Below are 20892 nucleotides of genomic sequence, written 5' to 3' on the forward strand. Positions count from 1 at the left end.
GCACCTCCTGTCATTCGCTGGGCGCGTGCAGCCTTCGACACTAGCGGAGGACGCATCTTGTCCCTGGTGTCCAGCGGACGGCCTGTGCGGGGTGTGGCAGTGTCGTGCTGGAGGGCGCCACTGGTAGCGATGTGGGCTTCCTCGCCTCGCCTCACACCGGGTGTGTGCATAGTTTGCAGTGCATTCGCACCATTCCTATCCCTGTCCCCGTCCCCGTCCCGACTTGTCCCGACTTTGCTCGACTGCCGCTCGCTGCCGCTCGGGTCGTGGTCCATATGACAGCGCAAGTACGACAAACGTCTGCGGGACGAGGCGAGACGAGACGACTAAGGAATAAATTCGTGATTACAAATCAAATTTCGAACTCTACACTCCTACACAACAATAGGCGGTGACGTATTTCAGAAATCACCTGCCGATTCGTACTGTTTTGTCGTTTTCAAAGTTTTCTTGGCAAACTTGCTTAGCAAATTCTCCCTCAAACTGAGTTGACTACTGCATTTTCGTACCATTGCAGTAGTTTAAAAGGCTTAAGGAAGCATCTTTGTCACAACAGAAAGGTGGTAGGGGTAGCGACATAAAACAAAAAAAAAAAAAGGAAGGAAGCCAACAGCACCCGGGTTTCCCAGGCGGTCACCCATCCAAGTACTAACCGGGCCCGATGATGCTTAACTTCGGTGATCGGACGAGAACCGGTGTATTCATCATGGTATGGCCGTTGGCACTCATGTAACGTAGGAGCACGGCAGAATTCGCGTTCGGCTTTTCTCCCAACACACAAAATGTTAGTTTTCGGCCGCATTTGACGAAAGCACTTCCTTCCGCAACAGCCAGTTCCTCGAGGACGGCGCGGGGGGCGCGCCCGGCGTCCCAGCAGAGCGACGGCCGAATTAGCGGGCGCACCGCCGCGTGTGTGAGACGCACTGCTGCTCGTTGCACCTCCTGTCATTCGCTGGGCGCGTGCAGCCTTCGACACTAGCGGAGGACGCATCTTGTCCCTGGTGTCCAGCGGACGGCCTGTGCGGGGTGTGGCAGTGTCGTGCTGGAGGGCGCCACTGGTAGCGATGTGGGCTTCCTCGCCTCGCCTCACACCGGGTGTGTGCATAGTTTGCAGTGCATTCGCACCATTCCTATCCCTGTCCCCGTCCCCGTCCCGACTTGTCCCGACTTTGCTCGACTGCCGCTCGCTGCCGCTCGGGTCGTGGTCCATATGACAGCGCAAGTACGACAAACGTCTGCGGGACGAGGCGAGACGAGACGACTAAGGAATAAATTCGTGATTACAAATCAAATTTCGAACTCTACACTCCTACACAACAATAGGCGGTGACGTATTTCAGAAATCACCTGCCGATTCGTACTGTTTTGTCGTTTTCAAAGTTTTCTTGGCAAACTTGCTTAGCAAATTCTCCCTCAAACTGAGTTGACTACTGCATTTTCGTACCATTGCAGTAGTTTAAAAGGCTTAAGGAAGCATCTTTGTCACAACAGAAAGGTGGTTTGAAAATTGGGCTGGTAGGGGTAGCGACATAAAACAAAAAAAAAAAAAGGAAGGAAGCCAACAGCACCCGGGTTTCCCAGGCGGTCACCCATCCAAGTACTAACCGGGCCCGATGATGCTTAACTTCGGTGATCGGACGAGAACCGGTGTATTCATCATGGTATGGCCGTTGGCACTCATGTAACGTAGGAGCACGGCAGAATTCGCGTTCGGCTTTTCTCCCAACACACAAAATGTTAGTTTTCGGCCGCATTTGACGAAAGCACTTCCTTCCGCAACAGCCAGTTCCTCGAGGACGGCGCGGGGGGCGCGCCCGGCGTCCCAGCAGAGCGACGGCCGAATTAGCGGGCGCACCGCCGCGTGTGTGAGACGCTCTGCTGCTCGTTGCACCTCCTGTCATTCGCTGGGCGCGTGCAGCCTTCGACACTAGCGGAGGACGCATCTTGTCCCTGGTGTCCAGCGGACGGCCTGTGCGGGGTGTGGCAGTGTCGTGCTGGAGGGCGCCACTGGTAGCGATGTGGGCTTCCTCGCCTCGCCTCACACCGGGTGTGTGCATAGTTTGCAGTGCATTCGCACCATTCCTATCCCTGTCCCCGTCCCCGTCCCGACTTGTCCCGACTTTGCTCGACTGCCGCTCGCTGCCGCTCGGGTCGTGGTCCATATGACAGCGCAAGTACGACAAACGTCTGCGGGACGAGGCGAGACGAGACGACTAAGGAATAAATTCGTGATTACAAATCAAATTTCGAACTCTACACTCCTACACAACAATAGGCGGTGACGTATTTCAGAAATCACCTGCCGATTCGTACTGTTTTGTCGTTTTCAAAGTTTTCTTGGCAAACTTGCTTAGCAAATTCTCCCTCAAACTGAGTTGACTACTGCATTTTCGTACCATTGCAGTAGTTTAAAAGGCTTAAGGAAGCATCTTTGTCACAACAGAAAGGTGGTTTGAAAATTGGGCTGGTAGGGGTAGCGACATAAAACAAAAAAAAAAAAAGGAAGGAAGCCAACAGCACCCGGGTTTCCCAGGCGGTCACCCATCCAAGTACTAACCGGGCCCGATGATGCTTAACTTCGGTGATCGGACGAGAACCGGTGTATTCATCATGGTATGGCCGTTGGCACTCATGTAACGTAGGAGCACGGCAGAATTCGCGTTCGGCTTTTCTCCCAACACACAAAATGTTAGTTTTCGGCCGCATTTGACGAAAGCACTTCCTTCCGCAACAGCCAGTTCCTCGAGGACGGCGCGGGGGGCGCGCCCGGCGTCCCAGCAGAGCGACGGCCGAATTAGCGGGCGCACCGCCGCGTGTGTGAGACGCACTGCTGCTCGTTGCACCTCCTGTCATTCGCTGGGCGCGTGCAGCCTTCGACACTAGCGGAGGACGCATCTTGTCCCTGGTGTCCAGCGGACGGCCTGTGCGGGGTGTGGCAGTGTCGTGCTGGAGGGCGCCACTGGTAGCGATGTGGGCTTCCTCGCCTCGCCTCACACCGGGTGTGTGCATAGTTTGCAGTGCATTCGCACCATTCCTATCCCTGTCCCCGTCCCCGTCCCGACTTGTCCCGACTTTGCTCGACTGCCGCTCGCTGCCGCTCGGGTCGTGGTCCATATGACAGCGCAAGTACGACAAACGTCTGCGGGACGAGGCGAGACGAGACGACTAAGGAATAAATTCGTGATTACAAATCAAATTTCGAACTCTACACTCCTACACAACAATAGGCGGTGACGTATTTCAGAAATCACCTGCCGATTCGTACTGTTTTGTCGTTTTCAAAGTTTTCTTGGCAAACTTGCTTAGCAAATTCTCCCTCAAACTGAGTTGACTACTGCATTTTCGTACCATTGCAGTAGTTTAAAAGGCTTAAGGAAGCATCTTTGTCACAACAGAAAGGTGGTTTGAAAATTGGGCTGGTAGGGGTAGCGACATAAAACAAAAAAAAAAAAAGGAAGGAAGCCAACAGCACCCGGGTTTCCCAGGCGGTCACCCATCCAAGTACTAACCGGGCCCGATGATGCTTAACTTCGGTGATCGGACGAGAACCGGTGTATTCATCATGGTATGGCCGTTGGCACTCATGTAACGTAGGAGCACGGCAGAATTCGCGTTCGGCTTTTCTCCCAACACACAAAATGTTAGTTTTCGGCCGCATTTGACGAAAGCACTTCCTTCCGCAACAGCCAGTTCCTCGAGGACGGCGCGGGGGGCGCGCCCGGCGTCCCAGCAGAGCGACGGCCGAATTAGCGGGCGCACCGCCGCGTGTGTGAGACGCTCTGCTGCTCGTTGCACCTCCTGTCATTCGCTGGGCGCGTGCAGCCTTCGACACTAGCGGAGGACGCATCTTGTCCCTGGTGTCCAGCGGACGGCCTGTGCGGGGTGTGGCAGTGTCGTGCTGGAGGGCGCCACTGGTAGCGATGTGGGCTTCCTCGCCTCGCCTCACACCGGGTGTGTGCATAGTTTGCAGTGCATTCGCACCATTCCTATCCCTGTCCCCGTCCCCGTCCCGACTTGTCCCGACTTTGCTCGACTGCCGCTCGCTGCCGCTCGGGTCGTGGTCCATATGACAGCGCAAGTACGACAAACGTCTGCGGGACGAGGCGAGACGAGACGACTAAGGAATAAATTCGTGATTACAAATCAAATTTCGAACTCTACACTCCTACACAACAATAGGCGGTGACGTATTTCAGAAATCACCTGCCGATTCGTACTGTTTTGTCGTTTTCAAAGTTTTCTTGGCAAACTTGCTTAGCAAATTCTCCCTCAAACTGAGTTGACTACTGCATTTTCGTACCATTGCAGTAGTTTAAAAGGCTTAAGGAAGCATCTTTGTCACAACAGAAAGGTGGTTTGAAAATTGGGCTGGTAGGGGTAGCGACATAAAACAAAAAAAAAAAAAGGAAGGAAGCCAACAGCACCCGGGTTTCCCAGGCGGTCACCCATCCAAGTACTAACCGGGCCCGATGATGCTTAACTTCGGTGATCGGACGAGAACCGGTGTATTCATCATGGTATGGCCGTTGGCACTCATGTAACGTAGGAGCACGGCAGAATTCGCGTTCGGCTTTTCTCCCAACACACAAAATGTTAGTTTTCGGCCGCATTTGACGAAAGCACTTCCTTCCGCAACAGCCAGTTCCTCGAGGACGGCGCGGGGGGCGCGCCCGGCGTCCCAGCAGAGCGACGGCCGAATTAGCGGGCGCACCGCCGCGTGTGTGAGACGCACTGCTGCTCGTTGCACCTCCTGTCATTCGCTGGGCGCGTGCAGCCTTCGACACTAGCGGAGGACGCATCTTGTCCCTGGTGTCCAGCGGACGGCCTGTGCGGGGTGTGGCAGTGTCGTGCTGGAGGGCGCCACTGGTAGCGATGTGGGCTTCCTCGCCTCGCCTCACACCGGGTGTGTGCATAGTTTGCAGTGCATTCGCACCATTCCTATCCCTGTCCCCGTCCCCGTCCCGACTTGTCCCGACTTTGCTCGACTGCCGCTCGCTGCCGCTCGGGTCGTGGTCCATATGACAGCGCAAGTACGACAAACGTCTGCGGGACGAGGCGAGACGAGACGACTAAGGAATAAATTCGTGATTACAAATCAAATTTCGAACTCTACACTCCTACACAACAATAGGCGGTGACGTATTTCAGAAATCACCTGCCGATTCGTACTGTTTTGTCGTTTTCAAAGTTTTCTTGGCAAACTTGCTTAGCAAATTCTCCCTCAAACTGAGTTGACTACTGCATTTTCGTACCATTGCAGTAGTTTAAAAGGCTTAAGGAAGCATCTTTGTCACAACAGAAAGGTGGTTTGAAAATTGGGCTGGTAGGGGTAGCGACATAAAACAAAAAAAAAAAAAGGAAGGAAGCCAACAGCACCCGGGTTTCCCAGGCGGTCACCCATCCAAGTACTAACCGGGCCCGATGATGCTTAACTTCGGTGATCGGACGAGAACCGGTGTATTCATCATGGTATGGCCGTTGGCACTCATGTAACGTAGGAGCACGGCAGAATTCGCGTTCGGCTTTTCTCCCAACACACAAAATGTTAGTTTTCGGCCGCATTTGACGAAAGCACTTCCTTCCGCAACAGCCAGTTCCTCGAGGACGGCGCGGGGGGCGCGCCCGGCGTCCCAGCAGAGCGACGGCCGAATTAGCGGGCGCACCGCCGCGTGTGTGAGACGCTCTGCTGCTCGTTGCACCTCCTGTCATTCGCTGGGCGCGTGCAGCCTTCGACACTAGCGGAGGACGCATCTTGTCCCTGGTGTCCAGCGGACGGCCTGTGCGGGGTGTGGCAGTGTCGTGCTGGAGGGCGCCACTGGTAGCGATGTGGGCTTCCTCGCCTCGCCTCACACCGGGTGTGTGCATAGTTTGCAGTGCATTCGCACCATTCCTATCCCTGTCCCCGTCCCCGTCCCGACTTGTCCCGACTTTGCTCGACTGCCGCTCGCTGCCGCTCGGGTCGTGGTCCATATGACAGCGCAAGTACGACAAACGTCTGCGGGACGAGGCGAGACGAGACGACTAAGGAATAAATTCGTGATTACAAATCAAATTTCGAACTCTACACTCCTACACAACAATAGGCGGTGACGTATTTCAGAAATCACCTGCCGATTCGTACTGTTTTGTCGTTTTCAAAGTTTTCTTGGCAAACTTGCTTAGCAAATTCTCCCTCAAACTGAGTTGACTACTGCATTTTCGTACCATTGCAGTAGTTTAAAAGGCTTAAGGAAGCATCTTTGTCACAACAGAAAGGTGGTTTGAAAATTGGGCTGGTAGGGGTAGCGACATAAAACAAAAAAAAAAAAAGGAAGGAAGCCAACAGCACCCGGGTTTCCCAGGCGGTCACCCATCCAAGTACTAACCGGGCCCGATGATGCTTAACTTCGGTGATCGGACGAGAACCGGTGTATTCATCATGGTATGGCCGTTGGCACTCATGTAACGTAGGAGCACGGCAGAATTCGCGTTCGGCTTTTCTCCCAACACACAAAATGTTAGTTTTCGGCCGCATTTGACGAAAGCACTTCCTTCCGCAACAGCCAGTTCCTCGAGGACGGCGCGGGGGGCGCGCCCGGCGTCCCAGCAGAGCGACGGCCGAATTAGCGGGCGCACCGCCGCGTGTGTGAGACGCACTGCTGCTCGTTGCACCTCCTGTCATTCGCTGGGCGCGTGCAGCCTTCGACACTAGCGGAGGACGCATCTTGTCCCTGGTGTCCAGCGGACGGCCTGTGCGGGGTGTGGCAGTGTCGTGCTGGAGGGCGCCACTGGTAGCGATGTGGGCTTCCTCGCCTCGCCTCACACCGGGTGTGTGCATAGTTTGCAGTGCATTCGCACCATTCCTATCCCTGTCCCCGTCCCCGTCCCGACTTGTCCCGACTTTGCTCGACTGCCGCTCGCTGCCGCTCGGGTCGTGGTCCATATGACAGCGCAAGTACGACAAACGTCTGCGGGACGAGGCGAGACGAGACGACTAAGGAATAAATTCGTGATTACAAATCAAATTTCGAACTCTACACTCCTACACAACAATAGGCGGTGACGTATTTCAGAAATCACCTGCCGATTCGTACTGTTTTGTCGTTTTCAAAGTTTTCTTGGCAAACTTGCTTAGCAAATTCTCCCTCAAACTGAGTTGACTACTGCATTTTCGTACCATTGCAGTAGTTTAAAAGGCTTAAGGAAGCATCTTTGTCACAACAGAAAGGTGGTAGGGGTAGCGACATAAAACAAAAAAAAAAAAAGGAAGGAAGCCAACAGCACCCGGGTTTCCCAGGCGGTCACCCATCCAAGTACTAACCGGGCCCGATGATGCTTAACTTCGGTGATCGGACGAGAACCGGTGTATTCATCATGGTATGGCCGTTGGCACTCATGTAACGTAGGAGCACGGCAGAATTCGCGTTCGGCTTTTCTCCCAACACACAAAATGTTAGTTTTCGGCCGCATTTGACGAAAGCACTTCCTTCCGCAACAGCCAGTTCCTCGAGGACGGCGCGGGGGGCGCGCCCGGCGTCCCAGCAGAGCGACGGCCGAATTAGCGGGCGCACCGCCGCGTGTGTGAGACGCACTGCTGCTCGTTGCACCTCCTGTCATTCGCTGGGCGCGTGCAGCCTTCGACACTAGCGGAGGACGCATCTTGTCCCTGGTGTCCAGCGGACGGCCTGTGCGGGGTGTGGCAGTGTCGTGCTGGAGGGCGCCACTGGTAGCGATGTGGGCTTCCTCGCCTCGCCTCACACCGGGTGTGTGCATAGTTTGCAGTGCATTCGCACCATTCCTATCCCTGTCCCCGTCCCCGTCCCGACTTGTCCCGACTTTGCTCGACTGCCGCTCGCTGCCGCTCGGGTCGTGGTCCATATGACAGCGCAAGTACGACAAACGTCTGCGGGACGAGGCGAGACGAGACGACTAAGGAATAAATTCGTGATTACAAATCAAATTTCGAACTCTACACTCCTACACAACAATAGGCGGTGACGTATTTCAGAAATCACCTGCCGATTCGTACTGTTTTGTCGTTTTCAAAGTTTTCTTGGCAAACTTGCTTAGCAAATTCTCCCTCAAACTGAGTTGACTACTGCATTTTCGTACCATTGCAGTAGTTTAAAAGGCTTAAGGAAGCATCTTTGTCACAACAGAAAGGTGGTTTGAAAATTGGGCTGGTAGGGGTAGCGACATAAAACAAAAAAAAAAAAAGGAAGGAAGCCAACAGCACCCGGGTTTCCCAGGCGGTCACCCATCCAAGTACTAACCGGGCCCGATGATGCTTAACTTCGGTGATCGGACGAGAACCGGTGTATTCATCATGGTATGGCCGTTGGCACTCATGTAACGTAGGAGCACGGCAGAATTCGCGTTCGGCTTTTCTCCCAACACACAAAATGTTAGTTTTCGGCCGCATTTGACGAAAGCACTTCCTTCCGCAACAGCCAGTTCCTCGAGGACGGCGCGGGGGGCGCGCCCGGCGTCCCAGCAGAGCGACGGCCGAATTAGCGGGCGCACCGCCGCGTGTGTGAGACGCTCTGCTGCTCGTTGCACCTCCTGTCATTCGCTGGGCGCGTGCAGCCTTCGACACTAGCGGAGGACGCATCTTGTCCCTGGTGTCCAGCGGACGGCCTGTGCGGGGTGTGGCAGTGTCGTGCTGGAGGGCGCCACTGGTAGCGATGTGGGCTTCCTCGCCTCGCCTCACACCGGGTGTGTGCATAGTTTGCAGTGCATTCGCACCATTCCTATCCCTGTCCCCGTCCCCGTCCCGACTTGTCCCGACTTTGCTCGACTGCCGCTCGCTGCCGCTCGGGTCGTGGTCCATATGACAGCGCAAGTACGACAAACGTCTGCGGGACGAGGCGAGACGAGACGACTAAGGAATAAATTCGTGATTACAAATCAAATTTCGAACTCTACACTCCTACACAACAATAGGCGGTGACGTATTTCAGAAATCACCTGCCGATTCGTACTGTTTTGTCGTTTTCAAAGTTTTCTTGGCAAACTTGCTTAGCAAATTCTCCCTCAAACTGAGTTGACTACTGCATTTTCGTACCATTGCAGTAGTTTAAAAGGCTTAAGGAAGCATCTTTGTCACAACAGAAAGGTGGTTTGAAAATTGGGCTGGTAGGGGTAGCGACATAAAACAAAAAAAAAAAAAGGAAGGAAGCCAACAGCACCCGGGTTTCCCAGGCGGTCACCCATCCAAGTACTAACCGGGCCCGATGATGCTTAACTTCGGTGATCGGACGAGAACCGGTGTATTCATCATGGTATGGCCGTTGGCACTCATGTAACGTAGGAGCACGGCAGAATTCGCGTTCGGCTTTTCTCCCAACACACAAAATGTTAGTTTTCGGCCGCATTTGACGAAAGCACTTCCTTCCGCAACAGCCAGTTCCTCGAGGACGGCGCGGGGGGCGCGCCCGGCGTCCCAGCAGAGCGACGGCCGAATTAGCGGGCGCACCGCCGCGTGTGTGAGACGCACTGCTGCTCGTTGCACCTCCTGTCATTCGCTGGGCGCGTGCAGCCTTCGACACTAGCGGAGGACGCATCTTGTCCCTGGTGTCCAGCGGACGGCCTGTGCGGGGTGTGGCAGTGTCGTGCTGGAGGGCGCCACTGGTAGCGATGTGGGCTTCCTCGCCTCGCCTCACACCGGGTGTGTGCATAGTTTGCAGTGCATTCGCACCATTCCTATCCCTGTCCCCGTCCCCGTCCCGACTTGTCCCGACTTTGCTCGACTGCCGCTCGCTGCCGCTCGGGTCGTGGTCCATATGACAGCGCAAGTACGACAAACGTCTGCGGGACGAGGCGAGACGAGACGACTAAGGAATAAATTCGTGATTACAAATCAAATTTCGAACTCTACACTCCTACACAACAATAGGCGGTGACGTATTTCAGAAATCACCTGCCGATTCGTACTGTTTTGTCGTTTTCAAAGTTTTCTTGGCAAACTTGCTTAGCAAATTCTCCCTCAAACTGAGTTGACTACTGCATTTTCGTACCATTGCAGTAGTTTAAAAGGCTTAAGGAAGCATCTTTGTCACAACAGAAAGGTGGTTTGAAAATTGGGCTGGTAGGGGTAGCGACATAAAACAAAAAAAAAAAAAGGAAGGAAGCCAACAGCACCCGGGTTTCCCAGGCGGTCACCCATCCAAGTACTAACCGGGCCCGATGATGCTTAACTTCGGTGATCGGACGAGAACCGGTGTATTCATCATGGTATGGCCGTTGGCACTCATGTAACGTAGGAGCACGGCAGAATTCGCGTTCGGCTTTTCTCCCAACACACAAAATGTTAGTTTTCGGCCGCATTTGACGAAAGCACTTCCTTCCGCAACAGCCAGTTCCTCGAGGACGGCGCGGGGGGCGCGCCCGGCGTCCCAGCAGAGCGACGGCCGAATTAGCGGGCGCACCGCCGCGTGTGTGAGACGCTCTGCTGCTCGTTGCACCTCCTGTCATTCGCTGGGCGCGTGCAGCCTTCGACACTAGCGGAGGACGCATCTTGTCCCTGGTGTCCAGCGGACGGCCTGTGCGGGGTGTGGCAGTGTCGTGCTGGAGGGCGCCACTGGTAGCGATGTGGGCTTCCTCGCCTCGCCTCACACCGGGTGTGTGCATAGTTTGCAGTGCATTCGCACCATTCCTATCCCTGTCCCCGTCCCCGTCCCGACTTGTCCCGACTTTGCTCGACTGCCGCTCGCTGCCGCTCGGGTCGTGGTCCATATGACAGCGCAAGTACGACAAACGTCTGCGGGACGAGGCGAGACGAGACGACTAAGGAATAAATTCGTGATTACAAATCAAATTTCGAACTCTACACTCCTACACAACAATAGGCGGTGACGTATTTCAGAAATCACCTGCCGATTCGTACTGTTTTGTCGTTTTCAAAGTTTTCTTGGCAAACTTGCTTAGCAAATTCTCCCTCAAACTGAGTTGACTACTGCATTTTCGTACCATTGCAGTAGTTTAAAAGGCTTAAGGAAGCATCTTTGTCACAACAGAAAGGTGGTTTGAAAATTGGGCTGGTAGGGGTAGCGACATAAAACAAAAAAAAAAAAAGGAAGGAAGCCAACAGCACCCGGGTTTCCCAGGCGGTCACCCATCCAAGTACTAACCGGGCCCGATGATGCTTAACTTCGGTGATCGGACGAGAACCGGTGTATTCATCATGGTATGGCCGTTGGCACTCATGTAACGTAGGAGCACGGCAGAATTCGCGTTCGGCTTTTCTCCCAACACACAAAATGTTAGTTTTCGGCCGCATTTGACGAAAGCACTTCCTTCCGCAACAGCCAGTTCCTCGAGGACGGCGCGGGGGGCGCGCCCGGCGTCCCAGCAGAGCGACGGCCGAATTAGCGGGCGCACCGCCGCGTGTGTGAGACGCACTGCTGCTCGTTGCACCTCCTGTCATTCGCTGGGCGCGTGCAGCCTTCGACACTAGCGGAGGACGCATCTTGTCCCTGGTGTCCAGCGGACGGCCTGTGCGGGGTGTGGCAGTGTCGTGCTGGAGGGCGCCACTGGTAGCGATGTGGGCTTCCTCGCCTCGCCTCACACCGGGTGTGTGCATAGTTTGCAGTGCATTCGCACCATTCCTATCCCTGTCCCCGTCCCCGTCCCGACTTGTCCCGACTTTGCTCGACTGCCGCTCGCTGCCGCTCGGGTCGTGGTCCATATGACAGCGCAAGTACGACAAACGTCTGCGGGACGAGGCGAGACGAGACGACTAAGGAATAAATTCGTGATTACAAATCAAATTTCGAACTCTACACTCCTACACAACAATAGGCGGTGACGTATTTCAGAAATCACCTGCCGATTCGTACTGTTTTGTCGTTTTCAAAGTTTTCTTGGCAAACTTGCTTAGCAAATTCTCCCTCAAACTGAGTTGACTACTGCATTTTCGTACCATTGCAGTAGTTTAAAAGGCTTAAGGAAGCATCTTTGTCACAACAGAAAGGTGGTTTGAAAATTGGGCTGGTAGGGGTAGCGACATAAAACAAAAAAAAAAAAAGGAAGGAAGCCAACAGCACCCGGGTTTCCCAGGCGGTCACCCATCCAAGTACTAACCGGGCCCGATGATGCTTAACTTCGGTGATCGGACGAGAACCGGTGTATTCATCATGGTATGGCCGTTGGCACTCATGTAACGTAGGAGCACGGCAGAATTCGCGTTCGGCTTTTCTCCCAACACACAAAATGTTAGTTTTCGGCCGCATTTGACGAAAGCACTTCCTTCCGCAACAGCCAGTTCCTCGAGGACGGCGCGGGGGGCGCGCCCGGCGTCCCAGCAGAGCGACGGCCGAATTAGCGGGCGCACCGCCGCGTGTGTGAGACGCTCTGCTGCTCGTTGCACCTCCTGTCATTCGCTGGGCGCGTGCAGCCTTCGACACTAGCGGAGGACGCATCTTGTCCCTGGTGTCCAGCGGACGGCCTGTGCGGGGTGTGGCAGTGTCGTGCTGGAGGGCGCCACTGGTAGCGATGTGGGCTTCCTCGCCTCGCCTCACACCGGGTGTGTGCATAGTTTGCAGTGCATTCGCACCATTCCTATCCCTGTCCCCGTCCCCGTCCCGACTTGTCCCGACTTTGCTCGACTGCCGCTCGCTGCCGCTCGGGTCGTGGTCCATATGACAGCGCAAGTACGACAAACGTCTGCGGGACGAGGCGAGACGAGACGACTAAGGAATAAATTCGTGATTACAAATCAAATTTCGAACTCTACACTCCTACACAACAATAGGCGGTGACGTATTTCAGAAATCACCTGCCGATTCGTACTGTTTTGTCGTTTTCAAAGTTTTCTTGGCAAACTTGCTTAGCAAATTCTCCCTCAAACTGAGTTGACTACTGCATTTTCGTACCATTGCAGTAGTTTAAAAGGCTTAAGGAAGCATCTTTGTCACAACAGAAAGGTGGTTTGAAAATTGGGCTGGTAGGGGTAGCGACATAAAACAAAAAAAAAAAAAGGAAGGAAGCCAACAGCACCCGGGTTTCCCAGGCGGTCACCCATCCAAGTACTAACCGGGCCCGATGATGCTTAACTTCGGTGATCGGACGAGAACCGGTGTATTCATCATGGTATGGCCGTTGGCACTCATGTAACGTAGGAGCACGGCAGAATTCGCGTTCGGCTTTTCTCCCAACACACAAAATGTTAGTTTTCGGCCGCATTTGACGAAAGCACTTCCTTCCGCAACAGCCAGTTCCTCGAGGACGGCGCGGGGGGCGCGCCCGGCGTCCCAGCAGAGCGACGGCCGAATTAGCGGGCGCACCGCCGCGTGTGTGAGACGCACTGCTGCTCGTTGCACCTCCTGTCATTCGCTGGGCGCGTGCAGCCTTCGACACTAGCGGAGGACGCATCTTGTCCCTGGTGTCCAGCGGACGGCCTGTGCGGGGTGTGGCAGTGTCGTGCTGGAGGGCGCCACTGGTAGCGATGTGGGCTTCCTCGCCTCGCCTCACACCGGGTGTGTGCATAGTTTGCAGTGCATTCGCACCATTCCTATCCCTGTCCCCGTCCCCGTCCCGACTTGTCCCGACTTTGCTCGACTGCCGCTCGCTGCCGCTCGGGTCGTGGTCCATATGACAGCGCAAGTACGACAAACGTCTGCGGGACGAGGCGAGACGAGACGACTAAGGAATAAATTCGTGATTACAAATCAAATTTCGAACTCTACACTCCTACACAACAATAGGCGGTGACGTATTTCAGAAATCACCTGCCGATTCGTACTGTTTTGTCGTTTTCAAAGTTTTCTTGGCAAACTTGCTTAGCAAATTCTCCCTCAAACTGAGTTGACTACTGCATTTTCGTACCATTGCAGTAGTTTAAAAGGCTTAAGGAAGCATCTTTGTCACAACAGAAAGGTGGTAGGGGTAGCGACATAAAACAAAAAAAAAAAAAGGAAGGAAGCCAACAGCACCCGGGTTTCCCAGGCGGTCACCCATCCAAGTACTAACCGGGCCCGATGATGCTTAACTTCGGTGATCGGACGAGAACCGGTGTATTCATCATGGTATGGCCGTTGGCACTCATGTAACGTAGGAGCACGGCAGAATTCGCGTTCGGCTTTTCTCCCAACACACAAAATGTTAGTTTTCGGCCGCATTTGACGAAAGCACTTCCTTCCGCAACAGCCAGTTCCTCGAGGACGGCGCGGGGGGCGCGCCCGGCGTCCCAGCAGAGCGACGGCCGAATTAGCGGGCGCACCGCCGCGTGTGTGAGACGCACTGCTGCTCGTTGCACCTCCTGTCATTCGCTGGGCGCGTGCAGCCTTCGACACTAGCGGAGGACGCATCTTGTCCCTGGTGTCCAGCGGACGGCCTGTGCGGGGTGTGGCAGTGTCGTGCTGGAGGGCGCCACTGGTAGCGATGTGGGCTTCCTCGCCTCGCCTCACACCGGGTGTGTGCATAGTTTGCAGTGCATTCGCACCATTCCTATCCCTGTCCCCGTCCCCGTCCCGACTTGTCCCGACTTTGCTCGACTGCCGCTCGCTGCCGCTCGGGTCGTGGTCCATATGACAGCGCAAGTACGACAAACGTCTGCGGGACGAGGCGAGACGAGACGACTAAGGAATAAATTCGTGATTACAAATCAAATTTCGAACTCTACACTCCTACACAACAATAGGCGGTGACGTATTTCAGAAATCACCTGCCGATTCGTACTGTTTTGTCGTTTTCAAAGTTTTCTTGGCAAACTTGCTTAGCAAATTCTCCCTCAAACTGAGTTGACTACTGCATTTTCGTACCATTGCAGTAGTTTAAAAGGCTTAAGGAAGCATCTTTGTCACAACAGAAAGGTGGTTTGAAAATTGGGCTGGTAGGGGTAGCGACATAAAACAAAAAAAAAAAAAGGAAGGAAGCCAACAGCACCCGGGTTTCCCAGGCGGTCACCCATCCAAGTACTAACCGGGCCCGATGATGCTTAACTTCGGTGATCGGACGAGAACCGGTGTATTCATCATGGTATGGCCGTTGGCACTCATGTAACGTAGGAGCACGGCAGAATTCGCGTTCGGCTTTTCTCCCAACACACAAAATGTTAGTTTTCGGCCGCATTTGACGAAAGCACTTCCTTCCGCAACAGCCAGTTCCTCGAGGACGGCGCGGGGGGCGCGCCCGGCGTCCCAGCAGAGCGACGGCCGAATTAGCGGGCGCACCGCCGCGTGTGTGAGACGCTCTGCTGCTCGTTGCACCTCCTGTCATTCGCTGGGCGCGTGCAGCCTTCGACACTAGCGGAGGACGCATCTTGTCCCTGGTGTCCAGCGGACGGCCTGTGCGGGGTGTGGCAGTGTCGTGCTGGAGGGCGCCACTGGTAGCGATGTGGGCTTCCTCGCCTCGCCTCACACCGGGTGTGTGCATAGTTTGCAGTGCATTCGCACCATTCCTATCCCTGTCCCCGTCCCCGTCCCGACTTGTCCCGACTTTGCTCGACTGCCGCTCGCTGCCGCTCGGGTCGTGGTCCATATGACAGCGCAAGTACGACAAACGTCTGCGGGACGAGGCGAGACGAGACGACTAAGGAATAAATTCGTGATTACAAATCAAATTTCGAACTCTACACTCCTACACAACAATAGGCGGTGACGTATTTCAGAAATCACCTGCCGATTCGTACTGTTTTGTCGTTTTCAAAGTTTTCTTGGCAAACTTGCTTAGCAAATTCTCCCTCAAACTGAGTTGACTACTGCATTTTCGTACCATTGCAGTAGTTTAAAAGGCTTAAGGAAGCATCTTTGTCACAACAGAAAGGTGGTTTGAAAATTGGGCTGGTAGGGGTAGCGACATAAAACAAAAAAAAAAAAAGGAAGGAAGCCAACAGCACCCGGGTTTCCCAGGCGGTCACCCATCCAAGTACTAACCGGGCCCGATGATGCTTAACTTCGGTGATCGGACGAGAACCGGTGTATTCATCATGGTATGGCCGTTGGCACTCATGTAACGTAGGAGCACGGCAGAATTCGCGTTCGGCTTTTCTCCCAACACACAAAATGTTAGTTTTCGGCCGCATTTGACGAAAGCACTTCCTTCCGCAACAGCCAGTTCCTCGAGGACGGCGCGGGGGGCGCGCCCGGCGTCCCAGCAGAGCGACGGCCGAATTAGCGGGCGCACCGCCGCGTGTGTGAGACGCACTGCTGCTCGTTGCACCTCCTGTCATTCGCTGGGCGCGTGCAGCCTTCGACACTAGCGGAGGACGCATCTTGTCCCTGGTGTCCAGCGGACGGCCTGTGCGGGGTGTGGCAGTGTCGTGCTGGAGGGCGCCACTGGTAGCGATGTGGGCTTCCTCGCCTCGCCTCACACCGGGTGTGTGCATAGTTTGCAGTGCATTCGCACCATTCCTATCCCTGTCCCCGTCCATCCCTGTCCCCGTCCCCGTCCCGACTTGTCCCGACTTTGCTCGACTGCCGCTCGCTGCCGCTCGGGTCGTGGTCCATATGACAGCGCAAGTACGACAAACGTCTGCGGGACGAGGCGAGACGAGACGACTAAGGAATAAATTCGTGATTACAAATCAAATTTCGAACTCTACACTCCTACACAACAATAGGCGGTGACGTATTTCAGAAATCACCTGCCGATTCGTACTGTTTTGTCGTTTTCAAAGTTTTCTTGGCAAACTTGCTTAGCAAATTCTCCCTCAAACTGAGTTGACTACTGCATTTTCGTACCATTGCAGTAGTTTAAAAGGCTTAAGGAAGCATCTTTGTCACAACAGAAAGGTGGTAGGGGTAGCGACATAAAACAAAAAAAAAAAAAGGAAGGAAGCCAACAGCACCCGGGTTTCCCAGGCGGTCACCCATCCAAGTACTAACCGGGCCCGATGATGCTTAACTTCGGTGATCGGACGAGAACCGGTGTATTCATCATGGTATGGCCGTTGGCACTCATGTAACGTAGGAGCACGGCAGAATTCGCGTTCGGCTTTTCTCCCAACACACAAAATGTTAGTTTTCGGCCGCATTTGACGAAAGCACTTCCTTCCGCAACAGCCAGTTCCTCGAGGACGGCGCGGGGGGCGCGCCCGGCGTCCCAGCAGAGCGACGGCCGAATTAGCGGGCGCACCGCCGCGTGTGTGAGACGCACTGCTGCTCGTTGCACCTCCTGTCATTCGCTGGGCGCGTGCAGCCTTCGACACTAGCGGAGGACGCATCTTGTCCCTGGTGTCCAGCGGACGGCCTGTGCGGGGTGTGGCAGTGTCGTGCTGGAGGGCGCCACTGGTAGCGATGTGGGCTTCCTCGCCTCGCCTCACACCGGGTGTGTGCATAGTTTGCAGTGCATTCGCACCATTCCTATCCCTGTCCCCGTCCCCGTCCCGACTTGTCCCGACTTTGCTCGACTGCCGCTCGCTGCCGCTCGGGTCGTGGTCCATATGACAGCGCAAGTACGACAAACGTCTGCGGGACGAGGCGAGACGAGACGACTAAGGAATAAATTCGTGATTACAAATCAAATTTCGAACTCTACACTCCTACACAACAATAGGCGGTGACGTATTTCAGAAATCACCTGCCGATTCGTACTGTTTTGTCGTTTTCAAAGTTTTCTTGGCAAACTTGCTTAGCAAATTCTCCCTCAAACTGAGTTGACTACTGCATTTTCGTACCATTGCAGTAGTTTAAAAGGCTTAAGGAAGCATCTTTGTCACAACAGAAAGGTGGTTTGAAAATTGGGCTGGTAGGGGTAGCGACATAAAACAAAAAAAAAAAAAGGAAGGAAGCCAACAGCACCCGGGTTTCCCAGGCGGTCACCCATCCAAGTACTAACCGGGCCCGATGATGCTTAACTTCGGTGATCGGACGAGAACCGGTGTATTCATCATGGTATGGCCGTTGGCACTCATGTAACGTAGGAGCACGGCAGAATTCGCGTTCGGCTTTTCTCCCAACACACAAAATGTTAGTTTTCGGCCGCATTTGACGAAAGCACTTCCTTCCGCAACAGCCAGTTCCTCGAGGACGGCGCGGGGGGCGCGCCCGGCGTCCCAGCAGAGCGACGGCCGAATTAGCGGGCGCACCGCCGCGTGTGTGAGACGCTCTGCTGCTCGTTGCACCTCCTGTCATTCGCTGGGCGCGTGCAGCCTTCGACACTAGCGGAGGACGCATCTTGTCCCTGGTGTCCAGCGGACGGCCTGTGCGGGGTGTGGCAGTGTCGTGCTGGAGGGCGCCACTGGTAGCGATGTGGGCTTCCTCGCCTCGCCTCACACCGGGTGTGTGCATAGTTTGCAGTGCATTCGCACCATTCCTATCCCTGTCCCCGTCCCCGTCCCGACTTGTCCCGACTTTGCTCGACTGCCGCTCGCTGCCGCTCGGGTCGTGGTCCATATGACAGCGCAAGTACGACAAACGTCTGCGGGACGAGGCGAGACGAGACGACTAAGGAATAAATTCGTGATTACAAATCAAATTTCGAACTCTACACTCCTACACAACAATAGGCGGTGACGTATTTCAGAAATCACCTGCCGATTCGTACTGTTTTGTCGTTTTCAAAGTTTTCTTGGCAAACTTGCTTAGCAAATTCTCCCTCAAACTGAGTTGACTACTGCATTTTCGTACCATTGCAGTAGTTTAAAAGGCTTAAGGAAGCATCTTTGTCACAACAGAAAGGTGGTTTGAAAATTGGGCTGGTAGGGGTAGCGACATAAAACAAAAAAAAAAAAAGGAAGGAAGCCAACAGCACCCGGGTTTCCCAGGCGGTCACCCATCCAAGTACTAACCGGGCCCGATGATGCTTAACTTCGGTGATCGGACGAGAACCGGTGTATTCATCATGGTATGGCCGTTGGCACTCATGTAACGTAGGAGCACGGCAGAATTCGCGTTCGGCTTTTCTCCCAACACACAAAATGTTAGTTTTCGGCCGCATTTGACGAAAGCACTTCCTTCCGCAACAGCCAGTTCCTCGAGGACGGCGCGGGGGGCGCGCCCGGCGTCCCAGCAGAGCGACGGCCGAATTAGCGGGCGCACCGCCGCGTGTGTGAGACGCACTGCTGCTCGTTGCACCTCCTGTCATTCGCTGGGCGCGTGCAGCCTTCGACACTAGCGGAGGACGCATCTTGTCCCTGGTGTCCAGCGGACGGCCTGTGCGGGGTGTGGCAGTGTCGTGCTGGAGGGCGCCACTGGTAGCGATGTGGGCTTCCTCGCCTCGCCTCACACCGGGTGTGTGCATAGTTTGCAGTGCATTCGCACCATTCCTATCCCTGTCCCCGTCCCCGTCCCGACTTGTCCCGACTTTGCTCGACTGCCGCTCGCTGCCGCTCGGGTCGTGGTCCATATGACAGCGCAAGTACGACAAACGTCTGCGGGACGAGGCGAGACGAGACGACTAAGGAATAAATTCGTGATTACAAATCAAATTTCGAACTCTACACTCCTACACAACAATAGGCGGTGACGTATTTCAGAAATCACCTGCCGATTCGTACTGTTTTGTCGTTTTCAAAGTTTTCTTGGCAAACTTGCTTAGCAAATTCTCCCTCAAACTGAGTTGACTACTGCATTTTCGTACCATTGCAGTAGTTTAAAAGGCTTAAGGAAGCATCTTTGTCACAACAGAAAGGTGGTTTGAAAATTGGGCTGGTAGGGGTAGCGACATAAAACAAAAAAAAAAAAAGGAAGGAAGCCAACAGCACCCGGGTTTCCCAGGCGGTCACCCATCCAAGTACTAACCGGGCCCGATGATGCTTAACTTCGGTGATCGGACGAGAACCGGTGTATTCATCATGGTATGGCCGTTGGCACTCATGTAACGTAGGAGCACGGCAGAATTCGCGTTCGGCTTTTCTCCCAACACACAAAATGTTAGTTTTCGGCCGCATTTGACGAAAGCACTTCCTTCCGCAACAGCCAGTTCCTCGAGGACGGCGCGGGGGGCGCGCCCGGCGTCCCAGCAGAGCGACGGCCGAATTAGCGGGCGCACCGCCGCGTGTGTGAGACGCACTGCTGCTCGTTGCACCTCCTGTCATTCGCTGGGCGCGTGCAGCCTTCGACACTAGCGGAGGACGCATCTTGTCCCTGGTGTCCAGCGGACGGCCTGTGCGGGGTGTGGCAGTGTCGTGCTGGAGGGCGCCACTGGTAGCGATGTGGGCTTCCTCGCCTCGCCTCACACCGGGTGTGTGCATAGTTTGCAGTGCATTCGCACCATTCCTATCCCTGTCCCCGTCCCCGTCCCGACTTGTCCCGACTTTGCTCGACTGCCGCTCGCTGCCGCTCGGGTCGTGGTCCATATGACAGCGCAAGTACGACAAACGTCTGCGGGACGAGGCGAGACGAGACGACTAAGGAATAAATTCGTGATTACAAATCAAATTTCGAACTCTACACTCCTACACAACAATAGGCGGTGACGTATTTCAGAAATCACCTGCCGATTCGTACTGTTTTGTCGTTTTCAAAGTTTTCTTGGCAAACTTGCTTAGCAAATTCTCCCTCAAACTGAGTTGACTACTGCATTTTCGTACCATTGCAGTAGTTTAAAAGGCTTAAGGAAGCATCTTTGTCACAACAGAAAGGTGGTTTGAAAATTGGGCTGGTAGGGGTAGCGACATAAAACAAAAAAAAAAAAAGGAAGGAAGCCAACAGCACCCGGGTTTCCCAGGCGGTCACCCATCCAAGTACTAACCGGGCCCGATGATGCTTAACTTCGGTGATCGGACGAGAACCGGTGTATTCATCATGGTATGGCCGTTGGCACTCATGTAACGTAGGAGCACGGCAGAATTCGCGTTCGGCTTTTCTCCCAACACACAAAATGTTAGTTTTCGGCCGCATTTGACGAAAGCACTTCCTTCCGCAACAGCCAGTTCCTCGAGGACGGCGCGGGGGGCGCGCCCGGCGTCCCAGCAGAGCGACGGCCGAATTAGCGGGCGCACCGCCGCGTGTGTGAGACGCTCTGCTGCTCGTT

General features: G+C 54.5%; 22 non-coding genes across 22 annotated transcripts; all 22 read right to left on the reverse strand.

Annotated features, from left to right (window-relative positions):
• Positions 1-604: 604 nt before the first annotated feature.
• On the reverse strand, positions 605-723 carry LOC126231539 (5S ribosomal RNA). The gene has a single exon (XR_007544329.1). It is a non-coding gene; the product is annotated as a 5S ribosomal RNA (ribosomal RNA).
• An 833-nt stretch (positions 724-1556) lies between these two features.
• LOC126231551 (5S ribosomal RNA) lies at positions 1557-1675 on the reverse strand. Its single transcript, XR_007544340.1, has one exon. It is a non-coding gene; the product is annotated as a 5S ribosomal RNA (ribosomal RNA).
• An 833-nt stretch (positions 1676-2508) lies between these two features.
• Positions 2509-2627, reverse strand: LOC126231559 (5S ribosomal RNA). Its single transcript, XR_007544348.1, has one exon. It is a non-coding gene; the product is annotated as a 5S ribosomal RNA (ribosomal RNA).
• Positions 2628-3460: 833 nt separating this feature from the next.
• Positions 3461-3579, reverse strand: LOC126231561 (5S ribosomal RNA). Its single transcript, XR_007544349.1, has one exon. It is a non-coding gene; the product is annotated as a 5S ribosomal RNA (ribosomal RNA).
• Positions 3580-4412: 833 nt separating this feature from the next.
• On the reverse strand, positions 4413-4531 carry LOC126231562 (5S ribosomal RNA). The gene has a single exon (XR_007544350.1). It is a non-coding gene; the product is annotated as a 5S ribosomal RNA (ribosomal RNA).
• An 833-nt stretch (positions 4532-5364) lies between these two features.
• LOC126231540 (5S ribosomal RNA) lies at positions 5365-5483 on the reverse strand. The gene has a single exon (XR_007544330.1). It is a non-coding gene; the product is annotated as a 5S ribosomal RNA (ribosomal RNA).
• Positions 5484-6316: 833 nt separating this feature from the next.
• Positions 6317-6435, reverse strand: LOC126231541 (5S ribosomal RNA). Its single transcript, XR_007544331.1, has one exon. It is a non-coding gene; the product is annotated as a 5S ribosomal RNA (ribosomal RNA).
• Positions 6436-7251: 816 nt separating this feature from the next.
• LOC126231542 (5S ribosomal RNA) lies at positions 7252-7370 on the reverse strand. Its single transcript, XR_007544332.1, has one exon. It is a non-coding gene; the product is annotated as a 5S ribosomal RNA (ribosomal RNA).
• Positions 7371-8203: 833 nt separating this feature from the next.
• LOC126231543 (5S ribosomal RNA) lies at positions 8204-8322 on the reverse strand. Its single transcript, XR_007544333.1, has one exon. It is a non-coding gene; the product is annotated as a 5S ribosomal RNA (ribosomal RNA).
• Positions 8323-9155: 833 nt separating this feature from the next.
• Positions 9156-9274, reverse strand: LOC126231544 (5S ribosomal RNA). The gene has a single exon (XR_007544334.1). It is a non-coding gene; the product is annotated as a 5S ribosomal RNA (ribosomal RNA).
• An 833-nt stretch (positions 9275-10107) lies between these two features.
• LOC126231545 (5S ribosomal RNA) lies at positions 10108-10226 on the reverse strand. The gene has a single exon (XR_007544335.1). It is a non-coding gene; the product is annotated as a 5S ribosomal RNA (ribosomal RNA).
• An 833-nt stretch (positions 10227-11059) lies between these two features.
• LOC126231546 (5S ribosomal RNA) lies at positions 11060-11178 on the reverse strand. Its single transcript, XR_007544336.1, has one exon. It is a non-coding gene; the product is annotated as a 5S ribosomal RNA (ribosomal RNA).
• An 833-nt stretch (positions 11179-12011) lies between these two features.
• On the reverse strand, positions 12012-12130 carry LOC126231547 (5S ribosomal RNA). Its single transcript, XR_007544337.1, has one exon. It is a non-coding gene; the product is annotated as a 5S ribosomal RNA (ribosomal RNA).
• An 833-nt stretch (positions 12131-12963) lies between these two features.
• On the reverse strand, positions 12964-13082 carry LOC126231548 (5S ribosomal RNA). Its single transcript, XR_007544338.1, has one exon. It is a non-coding gene; the product is annotated as a 5S ribosomal RNA (ribosomal RNA).
• Positions 13083-13898: 816 nt separating this feature from the next.
• Positions 13899-14017, reverse strand: LOC126231550 (5S ribosomal RNA). The gene has a single exon (XR_007544339.1). It is a non-coding gene; the product is annotated as a 5S ribosomal RNA (ribosomal RNA).
• Positions 14018-14850: 833 nt separating this feature from the next.
• LOC126231552 (5S ribosomal RNA) lies at positions 14851-14969 on the reverse strand. Its single transcript, XR_007544341.1, has one exon. It is a non-coding gene; the product is annotated as a 5S ribosomal RNA (ribosomal RNA).
• An 833-nt stretch (positions 14970-15802) lies between these two features.
• On the reverse strand, positions 15803-15921 carry LOC126231553 (5S ribosomal RNA). Its single transcript, XR_007544342.1, has one exon. It is a non-coding gene; the product is annotated as a 5S ribosomal RNA (ribosomal RNA).
• Positions 15922-16753: 832 nt separating this feature from the next.
• On the reverse strand, positions 16754-16872 carry LOC126231554 (5S ribosomal RNA). Its single transcript, XR_007544343.1, has one exon. It is a non-coding gene; the product is annotated as a 5S ribosomal RNA (ribosomal RNA).
• An 833-nt stretch (positions 16873-17705) lies between these two features.
• LOC126231555 (5S ribosomal RNA) lies at positions 17706-17824 on the reverse strand. Its single transcript, XR_007544344.1, has one exon. It is a non-coding gene; the product is annotated as a 5S ribosomal RNA (ribosomal RNA).
• Positions 17825-18657: 833 nt separating this feature from the next.
• LOC126231556 (5S ribosomal RNA) lies at positions 18658-18776 on the reverse strand. Its single transcript, XR_007544345.1, has one exon. It is a non-coding gene; the product is annotated as a 5S ribosomal RNA (ribosomal RNA).
• Positions 18777-19609: 833 nt separating this feature from the next.
• Positions 19610-19728, reverse strand: LOC126231557 (5S ribosomal RNA). The gene has a single exon (XR_007544346.1). It is a non-coding gene; the product is annotated as a 5S ribosomal RNA (ribosomal RNA).
• Positions 19729-20561: 833 nt separating this feature from the next.
• LOC126231558 (5S ribosomal RNA) lies at positions 20562-20680 on the reverse strand. The gene has a single exon (XR_007544347.1). It is a non-coding gene; the product is annotated as a 5S ribosomal RNA (ribosomal RNA).
• Between the last annotated feature and the right edge of the window lie 212 nt (positions 20681-20892).

This window comes from Schistocerca nitens, unplaced genomic scaffold (assembly GCF_023898315.1).
Source record: "Schistocerca nitens isolate TAMUIC-IGC-003100 unplaced genomic scaffold, iqSchNite1.1 HiC_scaffold_395, whole genome shotgun sequence".
Classification (NCBI taxonomy): domain Eukaryota; kingdom Metazoa; phylum Arthropoda; class Insecta; order Orthoptera; family Acrididae; genus Schistocerca; species Schistocerca nitens.